This window comes from Humulus lupulus, chromosome X (genome assembly GCF_963169125.1).
Source record: "Humulus lupulus chromosome X, drHumLupu1.1, whole genome shotgun sequence".
Classification (NCBI taxonomy): domain Eukaryota; kingdom Viridiplantae; phylum Streptophyta; class Magnoliopsida; order Rosales; family Cannabaceae; genus Humulus; species Humulus lupulus.
Genome location: NC_084802.1, coordinates 79,891,163 through 79,913,188, shown reverse-complemented (window position 1 = coordinate 79,913,188; position 22,026 = coordinate 79,891,163). Strand labels below are relative to the sequence as shown.

Below are 22,026 nucleotides of genomic sequence, written 5' to 3'. Positions count from 1 at the left end.
CAGCCTCGTACAATGAGGCATTCTTAACCCCGCGAGCCTCGCACAACGGCGCCTAGTGAGGCATCCTTCTCCATTGGTTCAACCTCGCGTAGCGAGACGTTCTTGACCCCACGAGCATCATACAATAGCGCCTAGCGAGGCTTCCTTCTCTATTGGCTCTGCCTCGCCCAGCAAGGCTTTCTTCTTCACGCACCTTGCACCCTGACCGAGGCTCTAAGCCACAAGTGAAGTGGGTCTCGGTCTTGTATCGCCCACGTATGCCTGAGCACTGAGTGGGGCCTCGCTATGCGAGTCCCTTGCTTACCGAGGGATATGCTAAGAGTTGCAGGGTTGCGTGTGCACGCCTATGGCTGGCTAGGTCTTACATAGCGAGGCCTTTGCCCCTTCTATGCCCATGCCTATATGCGTCGACAGATGCTTCAAGGGAAATTTTCCCATATTCACAATATTCACAGTTCTTTACTCGAGGGCGAGTAAAGAGTAAGTTTGGGGGAGTTTTATAACTCTATTTTAGTGTTGTTTTAGGATGTGTTCTTATGGTAAGCTTGAGTATTATGTTTGTTTTGTGCAAGATTACACTTTTTTTTGTCTTTGTTGTATGTTTGTGCGTCGAATCATGAGTTAAATGCTAAAAGAAGAGGAAATGGTGTAAAAATAGAGCTTTTAGTGGTTGTTTGACTCAAATTGGCACTAAGGATGAATAATAATAAGTTTTGATGAAGGAAGGATGTCTAAAGGTTAAAATATGAAGAAAAAAAATAGAATTAGAGTCATAGCATGGACTTAAAGGCCGTGACTCTAGCAAAGTCAGAGATTGAAGGGTTGCTGAAAGGAATTAGAGTCACGACTTACTCTTATAAGTCGCGGCGCTAGTGGAAGTCGAAGGCTAAATCAGGAGGACATCAAGACATGGGTTGCAACTTGATAGTGCCTGAGTCGCAGTGCCTGATGACCTAGGCATACTTGGAAAGGCTTTAAAATAGACACGGGCCACGACCTAGGAAAGGCTAAGGCACGGCCCGCATATGAAAAAAAAGGGGATTCGTGATTTTTTTAGTATAAATTCAAACTTAATGTTTAATTAGGGTTAGGTCAGATTTTAATTACGAATTTAGAGATTAATATTTATTCTGAGATTAGTTTTTATGCACTCTTATATTTTTATGTCTTCTATAAGTCTTTGAATCTTATGTTTCTAAATTATTATTTTGTTGTTTTAGTCATGTCTGATATGAACAAAACATTTTTATCTAGGGTTTAATGTAGTCACTTGGATTTCTATTTAATTTAATTGTGGTTTTCTATTGATTTTTCTTTCTTATTCTAGTCTATATAATGTTTTCTTAGTGCTAGTAAATACCTTATTAATATTTGCTTGAATTATGATTTTGATTCAAAATTCGAAAGATGAGAATTGAATATGCTATCATTATATAGACATAGGTTACATATTGGCCGAAAGTACATGTATGGCTTGTGTAGTAATTAGGTTTCTATGTTTAATGCCTGATATATGTTTAAGTTTATCCTAGAGATGTAGAAAACATGCACATAGGTTGAGATCTTATATCTTGAAAAAGAATAGGAATCGATTTTTGTTAACCTGCTATTAGAATATGAAGAAAGAAATTTAGAACTGATTAATAAAATTAGTAGAATGAAAAGTTGATGAAGTTAATACCCTAGGCTTTTTTATTATTGATTTTCATCTTTTGATTAGTTAGTTTGTTAACAGTTATTTAAAATTTATAATTAGATTTATTCATCTAATTTTTTTTTTGCGAAATAGGAATTAAAGAAAAATTATTTGTAGTTGGTTAATAGTCTCTGTGGGAACGATGCTCTATTTACTGTCTATATTACTTGAATCGATTGCGTGCACTTGCGTATCATATTTTCACAATCAACAGGAACGCTGACAATGGAATTTGTTGGTGGAGTTATCAAATTCAATGTGTTTGATTCTCCTTGTAAGATCAAAGGGAAGGAGACTTCATTGAAATACCCAAGATAATGATCTTGAGAGCAGCATTCAATCGAGCTAATGACGTCAAAAAAAGAGTACTTGAGGGATTTTTCTTTTCCTTATCTTTCGCTTTATTTTCAATGAGGACAATGTACTGTTTAAGTGTGGGGAAGGTAACGATTTCATTTTGTCTGTTGTTGGGTATACTTTTTCTATTTTCATTTTTTTTGTCTGTTTTTTTTTTATTTGTTTGTGTTGGTCTTGTTGAATGTAGTGGTCGATGATGAGAACTATGGATTGTATTGAATATGATGTTAGATAATGATTAATTTTGTATGGTTTGTGTGTTTAAACCATGTGTGATTGCTACTTAAGCTTGAGTTTGTATTTTGGAATTTATGTGCACAATTAATTTTACTTCTTTGCATGTTGGAAATTTAAAGTCCCTATCACTCTAGAAAGCATTGATTAATTATTTTAGGCAAAATCATGTGTACACATAGTTAGGGAGAAGATTAAGGCAAGTTCTTTGGATCGTTTGAGCCTTTCTAGCCTACCCTTGATTTGTTATTCCATATTTTTCAATTTTTGAGTCATAATGACTATTCTTTTCTTCTATGAACATAGAATCTAGAACTTTATAGCTTTGAAAATTTTAATCATTTCTTATTACCCATTGCACCAGTCATAAATGAATGTTATTTTGTGGGATGGATATTATAAAGATGGGAGGAAAATTATGTAATGGTTCTTTTGTTTGGGTTGTGCTCTGAATGTAACGTGTAGCATCCCAAATTTGCTAATAAGGCTTAGGGCCTTCATTAGCGTGTCTGGAGGGCAATAAGTGATTTGTTATGCTAATATGTGAATTTGAAGAGTATGTGATTAGAAATGCATGTTTAGGTGAATTAAATATGCGTGTGGCCCTCATTTGGTTATTAGGGGCATATTTGTAATTTTAGCCCATTGAGGGCATAAATGTAATAATTTCGAATATTGTGATATATTCGTGTTGCACGATCCGAGACAGTCCTAGGGAGCGGTTTAGCTAGAAAGTCACAACGGACTCGAATACCCAACTCGGGGCGAGTTGAGGGGTTGTTCGATCATTAGATGTTTTATTGGGATATGGAAATAAATATTTTGAGATATATTTGAAGTTAGAACATATAGGAGGGAATATCGGGGAAATTTACCATTTCGGCCGCGGGGACGTTTTTGGTACCCCGAGCCTTGGAGGTAACTTAAATGACTTAGGATAAGTAAAACAAAACCAAGAAACATTCTGAAGCTTGGAGAAACCGACTCTCTCTCTCTATCTTGGAGTTCTCTCTCTTTGGAAGCTTGGAGACTTTGATCTATAGGAGGATTTTGGCTTGCTTGTCAAGGGAATTGAAGCTGGCTATGATTGAGGATTAGCTCAGGGCTAAGTTATCTGCTAAGGTTTTCAGTGAGGCTTAGACTAGGGGACTATGCTCGGGACATCGGTGCTTGGAAAGCTCGGGACACAAGTAAGAAAACTGTTGTACCCGTAGAGCAGGGTGAGGCCCTATAGTTTATGTTGCAGGGCACAGCCCTATATGATTGTGTTGCAGAGCGTAGCTCCATTTATTATGTTTATACGTGTTTAAGTATTTGTTTAATTATGCTATGTGTGCATATATGTGAATGAACGGCAAGAGCTGGGAACGGCGAAGGCCGAGAACGGCAAGGCCAAGTACAGCAAGGGGCCGAGAGCAACATTAAGCACGAAAAGTGCGAGTTGCCTGGGTGATACCCTGTAGGATACCTGAGATATCCTCACGGTGGAGACCGCGAACCCAGGGCTTAGTAAAGCGCCTGGGACGGCATGGCCGTTATGTATTTAGCCTGTTGGTGGTTTTGTTATGGGTTGAATGATGTTATGCATATGTTATTTGCTTGTGTGGAGTTTTCTTGCTGGGCTTCGGTCATGGGTGCTCTATGGTGCAGGTAAGGGCAAGGGGAAAGTCGACCAACCATGAGTACGGAGAGTGTGAAGCGACATGTACATGTTTGGCCTGCCTGGCTGCCACAGCCTGGGTATTTTTGGAAGATGTTTGTATTAAACCTAATTTTGTCCTTTAGTCGACTTGAATTATATTTTTGAGTTGTAAATATTTCTAAAACAGTATCTTTGGGAACCCAAATGTTTAATGCTTTATAATTTTCAATGGATGATTACATTTTCAAATTGTATGACTTTTATTACAGTTTAGCTACACTTTTAAACCTAAAACATCGATTAGTGAGTTAGTTGCACATTTTAAACTCACTTAGTAACGGCTCTAAGGAGGTAGGGCGTTACAACTTGGTATCAGAGCGAGCCAAGGTTTTTGGTTCTTGGAGATTGACCAAACATGTACGCTCAATGTCAGTGATAAGCTCAACTCAGGGTTGGTTGGTAATGATTGAATTGTATGCTTGATTATGTGCTTAAATGCCTTATTTGCCTGCTTATCTTATATAGATCATGAGGAATGAGTTAACATATGCATGATGCCAGGGCATGGCCCATTGAGTGTTATATGTTATTTGTATGTTATGTGGATTGTTGTTTACGGTTGGCTGATGTGAATTGGGAGGTGGTTTTGGATGTTGGTATCATGCCTGATGAGTGGCATCGTTGATTGCAGGCATATTATTGAGATGCCTCGACAATCATCGAGACTCCAAAGCAGCAAGACCGAGGATGACAACCAGGGTCAGGACCCTCCATCTGCCCCAAAGAATTGGCAACAGATGTTTGCTGAAATGGAAGCTAGACTGCATCGAATAGAGGAGGAACTTCGATAACTGAGGTAGCAGGCCCCTCCTCAGGCCACTGGGTTGTCAGTCCAGCAGGCTGTGGCGCCAGTGCCAGTTCAACCTGTTATGGAGAATAGGTGGGAACCTTTGTATGAGAGGTTCAGGATGCAGCATCCTCCAACCTTTGAGGGTAGACCAGACCCACTGCGGGCAGAGCAGTGGATGAATATGATTTCCTCCATCTTGGATTTTATGAGGGTGGAAGGGAACGAGAGGGTAGCTTGTGCCAGCTACATGTTCAGAGAGGATGCCCGCATCTGGTGGGATGTAGTGACTCAAAGAAGGAATGTTGCGACTATGACCTGGGAAGAATTCAGAAACATCTTCAATGAGAAATATTACAGTGTTGCAGTCCGAGCTGCGAAGGCTGACGAGTTCATCAACCTGACTCAGAACTGGTTGACAGTTACTGAGTACGCCTTGAGATTTGATCGGTTGGCGAAGTTTGCATCGAATTTAGTGCCAACTGATGCAGCAAGAAGGGATAGATTTGTGCGGGGGTTGAATGTTATGATTGCCCGTGATGTGAAAATTACTTTGGATCCAAAGACTACTACTTATGCCCAGGTGTTGGACAAGGCCCTTAAAGCTGAAGGGGCCGAGGATCAGATCTAGAGAGAAAGCGATGTTATGCACGATGCTAGGAGGACGGTGCCTCTTTTTATTGGATCCAATCAATGTAGTGGATCCAGTGAGTAGAATAGAAAGGCCCCAGATTCTTTTGTTCCACCGAGCTTTGATAGGAGGGCACGAGGTGCTTTTGGCAGTCTTCAGGGCGAAGGTGACAACTAGTGGAGTTTTCCTGTGTGTCCTCGGTGCAGACGACGACATTAGGGAGAGTGCAGGATTAGGGCCTGCTTTATCTGTGGGAGTGTCAATCATCTGAAGAAGGACTGCCCACAAGCCAAGTAAGAGGAGTCGAAGCAGGGTGACAGTCTCTCTCCTGCCAGAGTGTTCACCTTGACTCAGACTGAGGCGGAGGTGAGCCCCTCAGTTGTGACAGGCCAGATTTCTAGTGTTGGGTCTTCTTATATTGCATTGATTGATTTGAGAGTTACTCTTTCATTTGTGTCTGCTAGAGTGATAAATCAGCTGTGTAGACCTAGTGTTTTGTATACTAGGGGTTTTCAGACTTTGTTGCCGACTGGGGAACTGGTAGTCTCTAGGAGATGGATTCGAGCATTGTCAGTAGAGATAGACGCTAGGGAGTTGTCTGTTGATTTGATTGAGCTAATGATGGCTGACTTTGATATGATTCTAGGGATGGATTGGTTATCGAAGTATGGGGCGACAATTGACTGCACACGTAGGATGGTGACTTTTGAACTAGAAGGGGAGGTACCCTTCGTATTTGTGGGGATAGTTAGTGGACCGCGGGTACCTATGATTTCTGCACAGAAGGCTATATACCTGATGCAGGAAGGTTGCATAGGATTCCTAGAGAATATTGTGGATACCTCTAGGGTTGTGTCTGTTGGACCGAGTGAGACTAGATTGGTATGTGAGTTTCCAGACTTATTTCCAGCAGACCTGCCAAGGTTTCCGCCGCAGTGGGAGATTAAGTTTGTTATAGAGTTGGCGCTAGGGGCGGAGCCAGTATCTAGGACACCATACAGAATAGCTCCAGAAGAGTTGAAGGAGTTGAAGATTCAGTTGCAGGAGTTATTGGATTTGGGGTTTATCAGACCGAGTTTCTCGTCATGGGGTGCTCCAGTGTTGTTCATCAGGAAGAAGGATGGATCTCTTAGGATGTGTATTGACTACAAGGAGCTGAACAAGTTCCCACTGCCTAGGATTGACGATTTATTTGACCAGCTACATGGAGAGATAGTGTTTTCCAAGATTGATCTTCGGTCAGGTTACCATCAGTTAAGGATCAAAGAAGAGGACATACCAAAGACCGCTTTCCACACAAGATATGGACACTATGAATTCCTGGTTATGTCCTTTGGATTAACCAATGCCCCAGCAGCTTTTATGGACATGATGAATAGGGTTTTCAAGGACTACTTGGACAAGTTTGTGATTGTGTTTATCGACAACATTCTGGTGTACTCTCATTCAGAGACAGAGCATGAGCAGCATCTACATTTGGTATTGCAGTGGTTGAGAGAGCATAGGTTATATTCTAAGTTCAGCAAGTGTGAGTTTTGGCTACCATAAGTCACATTTCTGAGCCATATTTTTAGTAAGGAGGGGATTCTAGTTGACCGAAGTAAGATTGAGGCAGTGAGGAACTGGCCTAGACCGAGTAGTGTTCCTGAAGTTAGGAGTTTTTTGGGATTGGCAGGATATTATCGCCGATTTGTTGAGGGGTTTTCCAGGATAGCTACGCTGTTCACTGAATTGACGAGGAAGAAGACTAAGTATGTATGGACAGATAGGTGTGAGAACAGTTTCAAGGAACTCAAGCAGCGACTGATCACCACGCCAGTGCTGAGTCTGCCGACAGACAATGGGAAGTTTGTGGTTTACTATGATGCTTCCAGACAGGGTTTAAGGTGTGTGTTGATGCAAGCCAGAAGGTGATAGCCTACGCATCGAGACAGTTAAAGGAGTATGAGCAGAGATATCCCACGCATGATCTAGAGTTGGCAGCAGTGGTATTTGCACTTAAGGTTTGGAGACATTATCTATATGGTGAGAAGTGTGAGATATACACCGACCATAAGAGTTTGAAGTACTTCTTTACTCAGAAGGATCTGAATATGTGCCAGAGACGGTGGCTGGTGTTGGTAAAGGATTATGATTGTGATATCCTATACCATCCTGGGAAGGCTAATCTAGTGGATGATGCATTGAGTCAGAAGGGCCTAGGACAGTTGTTTAATTCGAGACAAATATCTGATAAATTAGCTGAGGAAATGACAAGAGCGGGTATAGAGTTGGTGGTTGGTCAGCTAGCCAACATCACTCTTTGAGAGGATCAAGGAGGCACAAGGGAAGGATTCCCAGTTGAGAGGGCACAAAGAGAATGTCTTAGTCAGAGCAGCAAAGGACTATTCTATCTTGGAGATGGGATTACTGAAGTACAAGGGTCAAATCTGTGTTCTGATGGATTCTAATATCCGGCGAGAGATCTTGGATGAATCGCATACCACTCCCTATTCTTTACGTCCAGGTACGACGAAGATGTTCCAAGATTTGAGAGCCTTATATAGGTGGTCGGGAATGAAGAGGGATGTGGTGGATTATGTGGCCAAGTGTTTAACTTGTCAACAGGTAAAGGCTGAACATCAGAGGCCAGCAGGGTTATTGCAGCCTCTAGGGATTCCAGAGTGGAAGTAGGAAGATATCACCACGGACTTTGTGGTTGGTTTGCCGAAGACCGTGGGACAGCATGATTTGGTGTGGGTGATTGTCGATAGGTATACAAAATCCGCCATCTTTTAAGCTGTCAGGACGACTTATACCGTGGAGTAGTATGCCGAATTGTATGTTAAGGAAATTATTCGACTTCATGGGGCTCCAAGGTCAATAGTATCCGACTGGGACCCCACCATCACCTCCAAGTTTCGGGAGAGTCTGCAGAAGGCTATGGGCACACAATTGCGGTTTAGTACCGCTATCATCGTCAGACAGATGGACAGTCTGAGAGGATGATTCAGATACTGGAAGACATGCTATAAGCCTGTGTGCTAGATTTTGGGGGATCTTGGAGTAAGTATCTCCCTTTAATTGAGTTTTCATACAATAACAGTTATCAGGCGACTATCGGAGTGGCTCCGTATGAGATGCTATATGGGAGGAAGTGAAGATCACCTATCCATTGAGATGAGATGGGTGAGAGGAGATACTTGGGTCTTGAGATTGTTCAGAGGACCAATGAGGCAACTGAAAATATTAGAGCTGGAATGCTAGCCTCCCAGAGTCTCGAGAAGAGTTACTCGGACTTGTAATGTTGGAGCGTAGAGTTTTAGGTCAGTGACCATGTGTTCGTTAGGGTTTCACCTTTGAGGGGAGTGAAACGGTTTGGTGTTTGGGGCAAGCTGAGCCCTAGGTTTGTTGGCCCCTTTGAGATTCTGGAACGGGTTGGAGAGGTAGCTTACAAACTGGCGATGCCTCCAGCCTTATCAGGGGTTCATGATGTTTTTCACGTGTCCATGCTTTGGAAGTATGTATCAGATTCGACGCATGTACTGAGTTATGAGAATTTGGAGTTGAATCAAGATCTATCATATGAGGAGAAGCCGGTTCAGATTCTCAACCGGAAGGATAAAGTTTTGCAGAGCAAGACCATCGCCTTGGTGAAAGTGCAGTGGAGGAACAGCAAGGTTGAGTAGGCGACGTGGGAACTTGAATCAGATATGCGGGAGCAGTATCTCGAGTTGTTTAGGTAATTTCGAGGACAAAATTTCTGTAAGGAGGGGATAGTAGTAACATCCCAAATTTGTTAATAAGGCTTAGGGCCTTGATTAGCTTGCGTGGAGGGAAATAAGTGATTTGTTATGCTAATATGTGAATTTTGCTGAGTATGTGATTATAAATGTATCTTTATGTGAATTAATATGCATGTGGGCCCCATTTGGTTATTAAGGGCATATTTGTAATTTTAGCCCGTTGATGGCATAAATGTAATAATTGTGAATATTGTGATATATTCGTGTTACACGATCCGAGACAGTCCTAGGGAGTGGTTTAGCTAGAAAGTCACAATGGGGTAGTCCAAGCATTAGATGTTTTATTGGGTTATCAGGTTATGGAAATAAATATTTGGAGATATATTTGAAGTTAGAACGTATAGGAGGGACTATCGGGGAAATTTATCATTTTTCCCTCGGGGACGTTTTTGGTACTCGAGCCTTGGAGGTAACCTAAATGACTTAGGATAAGAAAAACAAAACCAAGAAACATTCTGAAGCTTGGAGAAATCGACTCTCTCTCTCTCTATCTTGGAGTTCTCTCTCTTTGGAAGCTTGGAGACTTTGATCTATAGGAGGATTTTCGCTTGCTTGTCAAGGGAATTGAAGCTGGCTGTGATTGAGGATTAGCAAAGGGCCAAGTTATCAGTTGAGGTTTTCAATGAGGCTCGAACTAGGGGGCCTTGCTTGGGACATCGGTGCTTGGAAAGCTTGGGACACAGGTTAGAAAATTGCTGTACCCGTAGAGCAGGGCGAGGCCCTATAGTTTGTGTTGCAGGGCACGACCCTATATGATTGTGTTGCAGGGCGTAGCCCCATTGATTATGTTTATATGTTTTTAAGTATTTGTTTAATTGTGTTGAGTGTGCATATATGTGAATGAACAGCAAGAGCACGCAGAGTGCGAGTTGCCAGGGTGAGACCCTATAGGATACCTGGGATATCCTCATGGTGTAGACCGCAAACCCATGGCCTGGTAAAGCACTTGGGATGGCATGGCCATTATGTGTTTAGCCTATTGGCGGTTTTGTTATGGGTTGAATGATGTTATGCATATGTTATTTGCTTGTTTGGAGTTTTCTTGTAGGGATTCAGCTCACGGGTGCTCAATGGTGCAGGTAAGGGCAAGGGGAAAGTCGACCAACTATGAGTACAGAGAGCGTGAAGCGACATATACATGTTTGGCCTGCCTGGCTGCCACGGCCAGGGGTATTTTTAGGAGATGTTTGTATTAAACTGAATTACGTCGTTTAGTCGACTTTAACTATATTTTTGAGTTGTAAATATTTCTAAAACAGTATCTTTGGGAACCCAAATGTTTAATGCTTTATAATTTTCAATGGATGATTACATTTTCAAATTGTATGACTTTTACAGTTTAGCTACACTTTTAAACCTGAAACCTCGATTAGCGAGTTAGTTGCATGTTTCAAACTCACTTAGTAACGACTCTAAGGAGGTAGGTCATTACATAACGGATCTCCTATTTTCCTACAGAATGTGAATTGAAAAAAGAAAAAAAAAAGAGTTTGCAATGAAAAATTAAAAAAAAAACAGTGTGGGGGAAATCGTGAGATCAATGTAAAAAGTAGAAGATAAAAGATTGTTTATTCTAGATTTGTATGGGATGTTTGTGGGGAGATCTAAAGATTAGAAAAAAAATGTATGTTGTTGACGCAGTTTTTCGCCTACAGTGTATTAATAAATTAAACAGGTTGATTAGTGCTAGATTATAAACCGTAATGAAATAGTAAACACCCTCTCGAACATGCACAACTTTTACGTGATTCGGTGGTTAAAACCCACCTTGTCTACGAGTCAATATTATTACTTTTCTCTGTCAATTTCTACAGATTTTGGTAATACAAAAATAGTCTTCTCTTTTCCTGTCCAATATTCCTAGTATTTATAGGGGAATTCCATGGACAGGTTTGGGTAACAAGGTATATAATTAATACAGATTATTCCCATTTACATTAGAATATGATTTGATAACATAATAAACGTATATCTCGGATAAATACTGATAGATATGTGATACAGCCTGGGCATTACTAAGCGTATAAAGAGTCTTTGAGTCTCTTGAGATCCGTCAGTATGCGTTCTGTCCAGGTTCTCACAAGCTGAATGTCTCCCCGAGATCGTGTTTAACGACTATCTTAACCCTAGCTCGTAGTAAGCTCAGAGCGCCCAAAGTTGGATGTATCGTGTTGTCGAACCCCCATACTTCATCTGTTCACATCACTGTTTGCCAGATATTCTACTTGGCTAATTTTCCATACGTTCATCTCCCAGTTGTACCTGAGCTGAGTAATTGAACTCGTGCTAACATTAGGGTACAACCTTTGCCCCCCAAGCTCCTGCTCATGCTTGATGTCGTAACTCTTTGACATGCAAAGTAGGGGCCTTTAGACTTCTGCCATATAAAATTGTGCCTGCCCACTACAAAAGTATTGGACATGTGGCTTCATGCAATTGGCATCCATTCTGATTGCGAGGACTGAGACAACTATGCTGTCAACTTTTTGCCACCGTATGGTTCATTTAATCTTGGCCTTCGGATCTCAAACTAGCTCAATTGGATGGCCCAGATTAGTTTCTGCATTTTACGTATAAATAGGATGATCAGTCCTGAAACTTCACCACCTTTGCATTCAAAAAATTTCCTTTTCAAAAGCCCAAGTTTCCCTTTTTCTTCTCCAGAATCTCGCAAAAACCCTCCGTCGGCTTTAAAACTTTTAGAAGCTTTCAAAGAACTATCCTGTGGACGTATCAATATCTTCCTTGAATGAGCATATAATCTGTAAGTATTTCTGCACTTGGTTTGAATTTTTCAATTTGTTATTTTCCAATGAGTTTTTTTTACTTCGAAAAAAAAAGCTTTTTGCTCAATACCGTGTAGGTTACTTCTGAGTGTAAATGGGAAATAGGATTCGGTTTAGCCTAGAAAATGAAATCAGATTCGTTTAGAAGTAAGGTATTCTATAAATTGGGCATATTTTCTAGATTTTTCTGAGAAAATTCTAATGGTGAATCGGTCTGTATACCTATTTGGGGTGTAGAAGTCGAAGGGGTTTCAGGTTTAATCCTTGGTAGCTTAAAGGTTACGATTCCTTAGGCAGTTTTGCATTATACCGCTTTAATAATGAAAGTAGTAGGCCTCACGGATCTGACATGCAAATCTCGAAGTATCTGGGAATTTTAAGAAACAGAGACGCGTGGCCTAGGACCTCGCGTGGGATCACGCATTGAGCCTACGGTGAAGCTTAGTTTGTATAAACATTCAAATCTTGAAAGTAAACCAATTAAATCTTTTACCTTCCGTACCTCTACAACCGTAGCTAGAAATCATCTTAGGTCGCCTACTAATAGGCCGCTCTGTCGTCAGGCAATTTGAATCATGGTACCTGTAAAGAAGAATGTCGCGAGCTCCTCTACTCGAATAAAAAATAAAGGCAAGAAGATGGTCTCTGATTCTCCCATCCCTCACTTTGGTCCTATGGTGGAGAGAGAGATTGTAGTCGACCCCAATGCATTCTTTGAAACTGAGCATACAATCTCTCAGATAACAACTCAGGGGAAAGTGAACAAGATCCTGCTGAGTCACAGGATTGAGATGGGAGCTGACGCTCTTGTTGCCCAACCTGCACTTGAGAGAGAACGGGTCTGCGCTCCTCTCCAAGATGACTATGGGGCTTGGAGTGATGATTACATGAAGGTCGATGCCTTCCTTCCACTGGACCAGTATTTCGTAGACTTTCTGAACTACGTCAAACTGGCTCTTTTCCAGCTCCCCCCAAACTCATACAAACTTTTGGCAGGGTTAAAATATTTTTTCTGAGGCACGAATGGGAGGTCCCCACTCCAGCAGACATCATGTACTTCTTCTACCTCAAGGCCAGTCCCGACAAGAAAGGGCAAGGTGACAGATTTTATGACCTCACTCGTTTCTCAAACTCTGCCTCTATCATCGACCTTCCTAGCCATCCAAAAGACTATAAATATTTATTCTTCATGTCAAATGGGTTCAAGAACTATGACCATCGATGCTTCGACTGCCCTCGTATGTCTTCTATCTTTGTGAATTCAGGACGTGAACTTTTATCACTTTTGCACTGTGTAAAATATATATTTTTTAATACATTCTGACTGATTTCACTCTTTGTGAAGCTATAGTCGCGAGGACAAGGCGATCTGAGACCCTCAAAGGTCAGTACGAGACCCTGTCTAGTCTTCCTCCCAGGGAGAAAGACTACTGTCTGATTGTGAACGATGCCACCGTGGTGGCTTGCAAACTGATCAGCAAGGGCCATACATTAGCTCTGAGGACCTGAGCTCCTCTCCCAGTCATCCTTGAGCTCCCCCCTTCATAAGAGGCATTGCCAGCCGACGAGGACGAAGAAAACGTGGCATCGCTTGTGCGTAAAAGGCAAGCTCTTGAAAATAATCAGGGGGCCGATGCTAAGCGAACTGTGTCCGGGGCAGCAACTGGCCCCTCCAGCCAAGGTAACGCATACCCTTTCAGAGAGTTAGATCGGCCTGCTACCAGTTATTGGCTAATATGACTTAACCCTAACCATCTTGTTAGCCGTCACCCTACTAATCCATACCTCAACATAACCCTCCTCTAGTGTGTGGATCATTTGGTGGTATGCTATGATCATAGCTACCCCAAAGGCACCATCATAGTTGACAACACTTTACATTTTAGATCCACCATTTTTAGGAGTATGGGAAAAACCGTAGGCCCTGGCCTTCCTTGCTCCAGGGTGCATATGCCCCTTATTTTAGGCAGTACGTAGATGAGTCTAGCCTCGAGGAAGGACTTGAACCCCCCAGGAGGTCATAGCTTTAGACTCCCCCTTCCTCCGTTAATCCCGAAGTTGGAGGTTGTGACTTGCCTGGTCAATACCCCCGAGCTGATCGTAATAGATTCCTCCGGTAGCCCGGAGAGTATGATTCTTGCTCAGGTGAAGAGATGGAATTTCCAGGAGCTCCAGATTTGAGAGGTGCCTTTAAGGTCGGTGGGACCGGAACTGCTCTCGTGGTGAGAAGGCCTAGGGTGACAAAGAAAGCAACTCCAAAGACGAGGGGTATCACTAAATCCCCGTCTAAGGGTAAGGGTGCTAGCACCGCTCAGGAGCAGCCATAAAGAGAGCTCCCCTCAGCTCCGGTAACAACGGTTAGTGTTAGTATAGCTCCCCCTCCTCCTCCTCGACACATGCCATCCTCAAATCCTCAAGTGATTCAAAGCGAGGCCCCCATTCAAAGCGAGATTCCCATTTTTTGGATCCCTGTTGAGCCACACCACCTGGACTAGATCCCCGAGGCCTTTTGGGATATCGTGTATGAGACAGCAAGCCACATGGTGGGCCAAGCTTACAAAGCTAGTGCCAGGGATTTAAGGGCTACAGAGGAGCGTAGCCATGAAGACGTCCTCGAATCTACTATGGCGATGAACTTTACCGTGAGTCCCATTCATTATTCTACATTCTTTCTTGGCCCAATATCAAAGCATAGCTCGTGTTAAAGTCAGGAACGAGTAACTCTGAGCTGGCTGAAATGTCGCTCAAGAGAATGAGCGGTCCGCCAAAGCTGCCCTGGGTGTTGCTGAAGAGAACGAGCAGGCTGCTAAAGCTACTCTTACTTCTTCTCAGGAGGGTGAGCGGCCTGCAAAGGCCGCCTAGTCCACCTCTTAGGCTTAGATCACGGAGGCAAGTAATCACATAAATCAACTTCAGGCCAAAAATGAATAACTCAAGGCAAAGTTGATCGAGGTTGAGGCCAAGGCCAAGGAGGAAGCTTGTTGACGCAAATAGAGGAGATTCTTTACCATTGCTGGGCCTTTAACCAGGACAGAAACTTCTCTTTTATGCAGCCCGAGCTGTGGGATTTGTATCTTGCTATGTTCAAGATTCAGTTCTCGTAGGAGCCCTCAGAGACTGGCGAAGCTTCTGGGGCTGCAGAAGGGGATGGTGAAGAGGTGACCTCTTTGGAGCGAGCTGATGGAGCCCAGTGACTATTATTCAACCTTTTTATTGTTATTATTTTTTTATTTTTTTGTAATAGTCCTTTGGGACCAAAACAATTTCCTTTGGGCTTAGTTCGAGGTTTTTTCTCCTCGAGATGACAAAATACTATTGAATATACACTTAACTTGTGATCTATTTGTGTTTCCCTCAATTTAATGTTTTCTCATGTTTATGAATCCTTAGACTCTTGCACATTCGAAATCTTAGGGATTGACTTTTAGATAGAGATTTTTCTTTCTTAGTTGTGTCATACCTGTTAAGAATCAGGCCTCGGACCTAGTTATATCTAGAGTTTTTAATAAACTTAATAGCATTATACCTATTAAGAATCAGGCCTCAGATCTGGTTATATCCAGGGTTTTTAACAAACTTAGTATGTGTTAGGTTTATTGAAAACTCGAGCTTTAGAAAGCCGTTGAATAATCAATTTATCCAAACTCCCAAGTCTTTAATCATTATTCGAGTAAGCTTAGGTTTCTCAAAAAATTTCCTCGATTATGTGCCTTCCAAGTAACTAGAATGTATAAACGTTCTTGGTTGCTTCTACAATGTGAGCTCGTAATAATAAAACAAAGAAGTGGTTATTTAATAATCTAACGATTATTGAATTGAAATGGCTTTTATAAGTAAGCCTTACATAAATGGTAGCACTATTGATAGTACTTTTTTAAATGAAGAGCATTCCAGGTCCGTGGGACTATTTCCCCACTTAGTCGGGCTAGCTTAAAAGTTCATTCGCGTAGGATCTCTATAATCTGATACGGTCCTTCCCAGTTCAGACCTAACACACCATCCTTGGGATCTTTATTTGCCAAAAGGACCCTTCGGAGAACTAGATCACCTAGTCTGAGTCTGCGTCCCTTGACTTTTGAATTGAAATAACGAGTGATCTTTTGTTGATAATGGGTGAGCTGTAATTGCGATGTCTCGCGTTTTTCTTCAATCAAATTGAAGGATGCACTAAGTAGCTTGTTGTTCTGATCTTGATCAAATTTCCTTTGTCTGTGAGTAGCCACCATTGCCTCAATTGGAAGCATGGCCTCACTTCTGAAGGTTATGGAAAAAGGAGTATGTCCCGTGGATGTCCTATGTGAAGTTTGGTAAGCCCAAAGTACTTATTGGAGATGCTCGGACCATAATCCTTTGGCTTCATCCAACCTTTTCTTTAGGCTCGCCTTGAGGCTCTTATTTACAGACTCGACCTGGCTATTGGCTTGTGGGTATGATACCAACGAGAACCTCTTCGTTATGTCATATCTTTCACAAAATTCTGTGAAGAGATCACTATCGAACTGTGTTCCGTTGTCTGACACAATCTTTTTAGGGAGTCCAAATTGACATACGATATTATTCACAATGAAGTCTAGGACTCTCTTTGAGGTGATGGTTGCTGAAGGTTCAGCCTCTGCGCACTTCATGAAGTAATCGATCGCCACTACTGCGTACCGAACTCCTCCCTTTCCCATAGGTAGGGAACCTATCAGGTCAATTCCCCATGCTGCAAATGGCCAAGGGGACGAAATCATGGTTAGCTCTATTGGAGTAGCTCGGGCAACTATGGCGAAACGTTGGCATTTGTCACACTTCGGAACATACAAGATCGAGTCCTTCATTAAAGTGGGCCAGAAATAAACCTGTCTTAGTACCTTCAGTGCTAGGTTCCCCCCCCCCCCCCCCCCAGCGTGATCTCCACAAAATCCTCATGTATTTCTTGTAAGATGGTTTTGGCTTCCTCGGGTAGAACACACTGCTGGAGGGGCAACGAATCACCTCGTTGATATAGGATGCCCTCAACTATTACATACCGTGGAGCTTGATAAAGCAGTTTTCTCACATTTTTCTTATCTTCGGGTAGTTTTCTAGTCATGATATATGTAACGCCATACCGCCTTAGAGCCGTTACTAAGTGAGTTTAAAACGTGCAATTAACTCGCTAATTGAGGTTTTAAGACAAAAGTGTAATTAATCCATAATCAGAGTCATAAACCTTGAAAATAAACCATTTACTGAAAATTATAAAGCGTTTAACATTTGTGATCCCAAAAATACTGTTTAGAAATATTTACAACTCAAAAATATAACTAAAGCCGGCTAAACGACAAAATCTAGGTTTAGCACAACCATCTCCCAAAATACCCCTGGCCGTGGCAACAAGGCAGGCCAAACATGTATGCGCCACTTTACGCTCTCCTACTCATGGTTGGTCGACTTTCCCCTTGCCCTTACCTGCACCATAGAGCACCCGTGAGCCAAAGCCCAGCAAGAAAACCCTCACAAGAAGATAACATATGCATATCAAACACTTAACATGAAAACAAGCCATCCTCAAGCTATACACATACGACCATGTTGTCCCAGGCACTTTACCAGGCCCTGGGTTTACGGTCCACACCGTGAGGATATCCCAGGTATCCTTTAGGGTCTCACCCTGGCAACTCGCACTCCACGTGCTAAACGCTACTCCAGGCCCCTTGCCGTTCTCGGCCTTGCCACTCCCGGCCTTCGTCGTTCCCGGCCCTCACCGTTCCTGGCTCTTGTTGTTCATCCACAAGCATGCACACATAGCATAATTAAACAGATACTTAAACATGAATGGACTTAATCAAAGGGAAATGCCCTATAACACAATCATATAGGGTCAAGCCGTGCAACACAATCATATGGGTCGTGCCCTGCAACACAAGCTCTATGGGAACAACAGTTTTCTTACCTGTATCCCGAGATCCCCAAGCACTGATGTCCCGAGCACAGTCCCCTAGTCCGAGCCTCACTGAAACCCTAGTCACAACACACCAAAAATATCCATCCATCAAGTTCTAATCCATTAAATAACTTTGGGTCATAATTCTAGTCTCCGAGACCTTGAATTCTATCAATCCGGGTGACCAAATCCATCCCGAGCCTTAACCTTTGAGTTCCCAAGCTTAAACACACTTTAAAGCCTAAAAATGCACTAAGAGCCGCGGCCCGCCCCCAAACCCGAGAGCAGCCCCAAAATAGGGCAGGCGCGCCGCGACCCTAGCTAGGGCATGCCGCGGCCCGCCCCTCTTCCAGGCCACCATTCTGCTTCAGAGGACCGCGGCTCAGCAAGAACAATGCCGCGGCCCGACCCTTCGAACCCAGAAAAATCTTCCATTTTTACCATGAAATCTAATTCAATTAACCCAAAAATAAAACCAACAATCCAAACCACTAATCACAGAAGCTCTACTATGTTTCCAGTAACATAACCTAATAAAAAACTAGCTCTAAACCTCATCAAATCTCAAGAATGATCCTTCACCTATCGAACATGCAATACTCTAGAATTTCAGTAGAGAACCAGCTGTAATTGAACACAACTCAACATATTAAAAAGCTTACTGTGGGCAGAAGTGAATCCCTAAATCAGTTCCCTAAGCTCCAAGCCTCTAGCTCCCAAAATCCCAGCTGAAATTCCTTAGTCTTTGATTAGATTCTCCAAGGTTTCCCCAAGCTTCCAAAGGAGAGAAGACAAGAGAGAGATAGAGAAAGAGATAAGGTCGGTTTAGAGAATTCTGAGGGTTTCCTATATTTTGTTTTATTTAACTTAGGTCTATAAGGTTACCTCAAAGATTCGGGGTACCAAAAACGTCCCTGAGGGCAAAATGGTAAATTTCCCCAATTTTCCCTCCTAAACATTCTAACCTCAAATATATCTCCAAATATTTATTTCCATAACCTAATAACCCCATAGAACCGAAGTACCCCTTGACTCTCCATGAGTCGGATTTTTGACCCCGTTGTGACTTTCTAGCTAACTGCTCCCTAGGATTGTCTCGGATCATGCAACACAGATATTTCACAAATATATCACAATTATTCACATTTATCAAATTTATGCTCTCCGCGAGCTAAAATTACAATCATTCCCCTAATAACCAGATTGGGCCCACATGCATATTTGATTCACCTAAACATGCATCTCTAATCACATACTCATGAAAATTCACATATAATAACAATAAATCACTTATTGCCCTCCAAGCACGCTAATCAAGGCCCTAAGCCTTATTAGCAAATTTTGGTCACTACAATATATTCCATTATTGGAGCTATCCAAGTCAGTCTTATGTCAATCATTTTGAAATCCACTGTTTCTCCCGTTACACTTGGGCTTTCCAAGAACTCCACCGGAACTACATTCAATGTTTCAACCTCTTTGGTGGTAGCAAGTCGAGCTAGAGAATCAACATTACAATTTTGCTCGCGGGGTATCCATTCAACAAATCTAAACTCGAATTCTGACAACTCTCCCTTTACCTTAGCCAGGTAGGTCGCCATCTTGATGCCTTGAGCTTGATATTCTCCCAATATTTGATTTACCACAAGCTGGGAATAACTATAGCATTGGATGGGTTTCGCCTTCAGCTCTTTCGCCACCCTTAGCCCTGCCAATAAGGCCTCATACTCTGCTTCGCTGTTAGATGCTTCAAACCCAAATCTAAGAGCGGTATGGAACTGATGCCCTTCAGGCGAGAATAAGATTATCCCAGCTCCTGATCCATTCTTGTTTGACGATCCATCAACTAAGATTTTCCATAATTCCTGCACTAGCTCCCTTATGAGCTTATCCTGAAAACCAGTTCACTCAGCCATAAAATTAGCAAGGGCTTCACTACAAGAAAAAATGCTTTTAATAACACGGAAAATGTGTTATCAAAACATAAAATAACACTTTCTGATGTGTTAAGACCGACTGTGTTATCGTAGGTTAGGGTACTTTACATAACACTTTATCAGTGTTATACAGATGTGTTATTGTACTATCAACGATAACACAATTTCTGTGTTATTTTAATATATAGATAAGTGTTGAATTATGTTATTTATAGTCGATTATATAACACTTTTTTTGTGTTATACAACACTTTAGCATAACAATTTTTTTGTGTTATACTACACTTTAGCACTTTTTTTGTGTTATACTACACTTTAGTATAACACTTTTTTTGTGTTATACTACACTTTAGTATAACACTTTTTTTGTGTTATACTATACTTTAGTATAACACATTTTTTGTGTTATACTATACTTTAGTATAACACATTTTTTGTATTATACTAGACTTTAATAAAACACATTATTTGTGTTGTACTACACTTTAGTATAACACATGTGTTATATTAGCTTAGAGAAACATAATCTTTTTTTTACTTACACAAAACTAGGAAAACAAATATGAAAGTTGAAGCCAAATAAGGTAACATAAATAAATTTTTATTAATTACTCAAAATGTAATTACAATATTTAGTCTACTAGTCTAGGCTTAAGAAATCATATTACAACATAATTTATGCCCAATTTAGATTCCTTTATCACTAAATAAAAAACATGAAATGTACACAAAAATTAGTGAAATACATTCTTCCATTCTAAAGGCCTCAACTACAAATGTTGTCAAGAATTGCTCCAATGAAATCATCTCAATATACCTGCACATTGTAAAAAAAAAGTCCTTTTATTATTAATATGAAGAAACAATTCATACATTTTGTACTAACTTCTATCCCCATTTATTTCTTCTCTAAAGACCTAGCAAGGTTAATTCCTTTCTATAAAGTTCAATACAAACATAGCAATGATGTGTAAATAGCTTTGGCAAAATTCTCTCTGTGATAGGTAACCAACAGGGCATTAAGCATGGCATCCAAATTAACAAGTAGAATGTGAATATGGATGTTAGAGGTCCTTTATGAAGCCCATGCTATTCCTCTTATTCTCCCAAAGTTTCTCTTTCTTTCTAAGTTCGAAGTGGGAAATGTGTTTAGAGTTAGGTTATGGGAAACAAGACAAACAAAAACTGGGAAAAAAAAACAAAAACTGGGAAAAAAAAAACAAAAGTGGAAACATTATCTTTTTGTATTAATAAACTAAAATCTGTTTCTTGTCAAGAAAGCGAAAAGCACTAGCTTTCCAACTTAGATTTCACGAGAACTTCTAAGATTTCTAGTTGCATAAATTTTTAAGTTTTTTAGCCTAACTAAATAACCATACACACACACCATACCTGAATCATGTTCCATACACACCGCCAAGCTTTTCGAGAAAAGATAGGAGCCATAATTTCCACAAACCTGAAACATATTCAGAAGGTACTGTTAAACTTTACACCGTTCAAAATATCTTTCCATAAAACAGAAACATATTCATGTGAGAATCACTTCCAGGTGGGCTCTATCTCATGCAAGTGGCTCTTGTGACTCAATTCATAAAAGCTCAAACCATCCAAACACGACTTTAATTCATTTTATAAGTAAAAATCAAATATTGAAAATCAAATGGATTTGTTGCAGAAACATTGGGTAAAGGCCAATTTGATATATTATTATTTAGATAATTACTATGTCTTGTATAAGACAAACTAAAGTATCAAACAAAAACTCTAGAAATTGTCATGTTTTAAGTTCATATATGGGAATATGACATTATAAAAAAGGAAACCTCATCAAAATTCTGCCAGGAAGAGATGCTTTCATAATACTATGTGGTAATTCATTTGAAGAGGGAAACTATAATATTCTATGAACATAAGAAAGGTTCAGCCTAATTCATTGCAAGTATAAAACAATAGCAAACAGGGGATAGGATACAGCAAAAAACACAAAATAACAAAGAAACCCAACAATAGCAACAAACAAGATTTCTAATGGAAATTCTCAATCCCAGGTCATTACAATGCAAGCTGGATTGATGATAAATTTATACATAGCTATTAGATATGAAGAGCATGAAGAAACAAACTATCACCAATATCAATCAAATCAACTATTAATGGTAAAAGATGTTGTGGGTAGGGGTACTAGTCCAGCAGTCCTTAT

The 22,026-nt window shown here is 41.0% G+C and overlaps 1 long non-coding RNA gene across 1 annotated transcript; it reads right to left on the bottom strand.

Annotated features, from left to right (window-relative positions):
- Window positions 1-20,403: 20,403 nt before the first annotated feature.
- LOC133805006 (uncharacterized) lies at window positions 20,404-21,678 on the bottom strand. Its single transcript, XR_009878746.1, has 2 exons — window positions 21,216-21,678; window positions 20,404-20,640 (listed from the first exon to the last, which is right to left on the bottom strand). It is a non-coding gene; the product is annotated as an uncharacterized LOC133805006 (long non-coding RNA).
- Window positions 21,679-22,026: the final 348 nt, after the last annotated feature.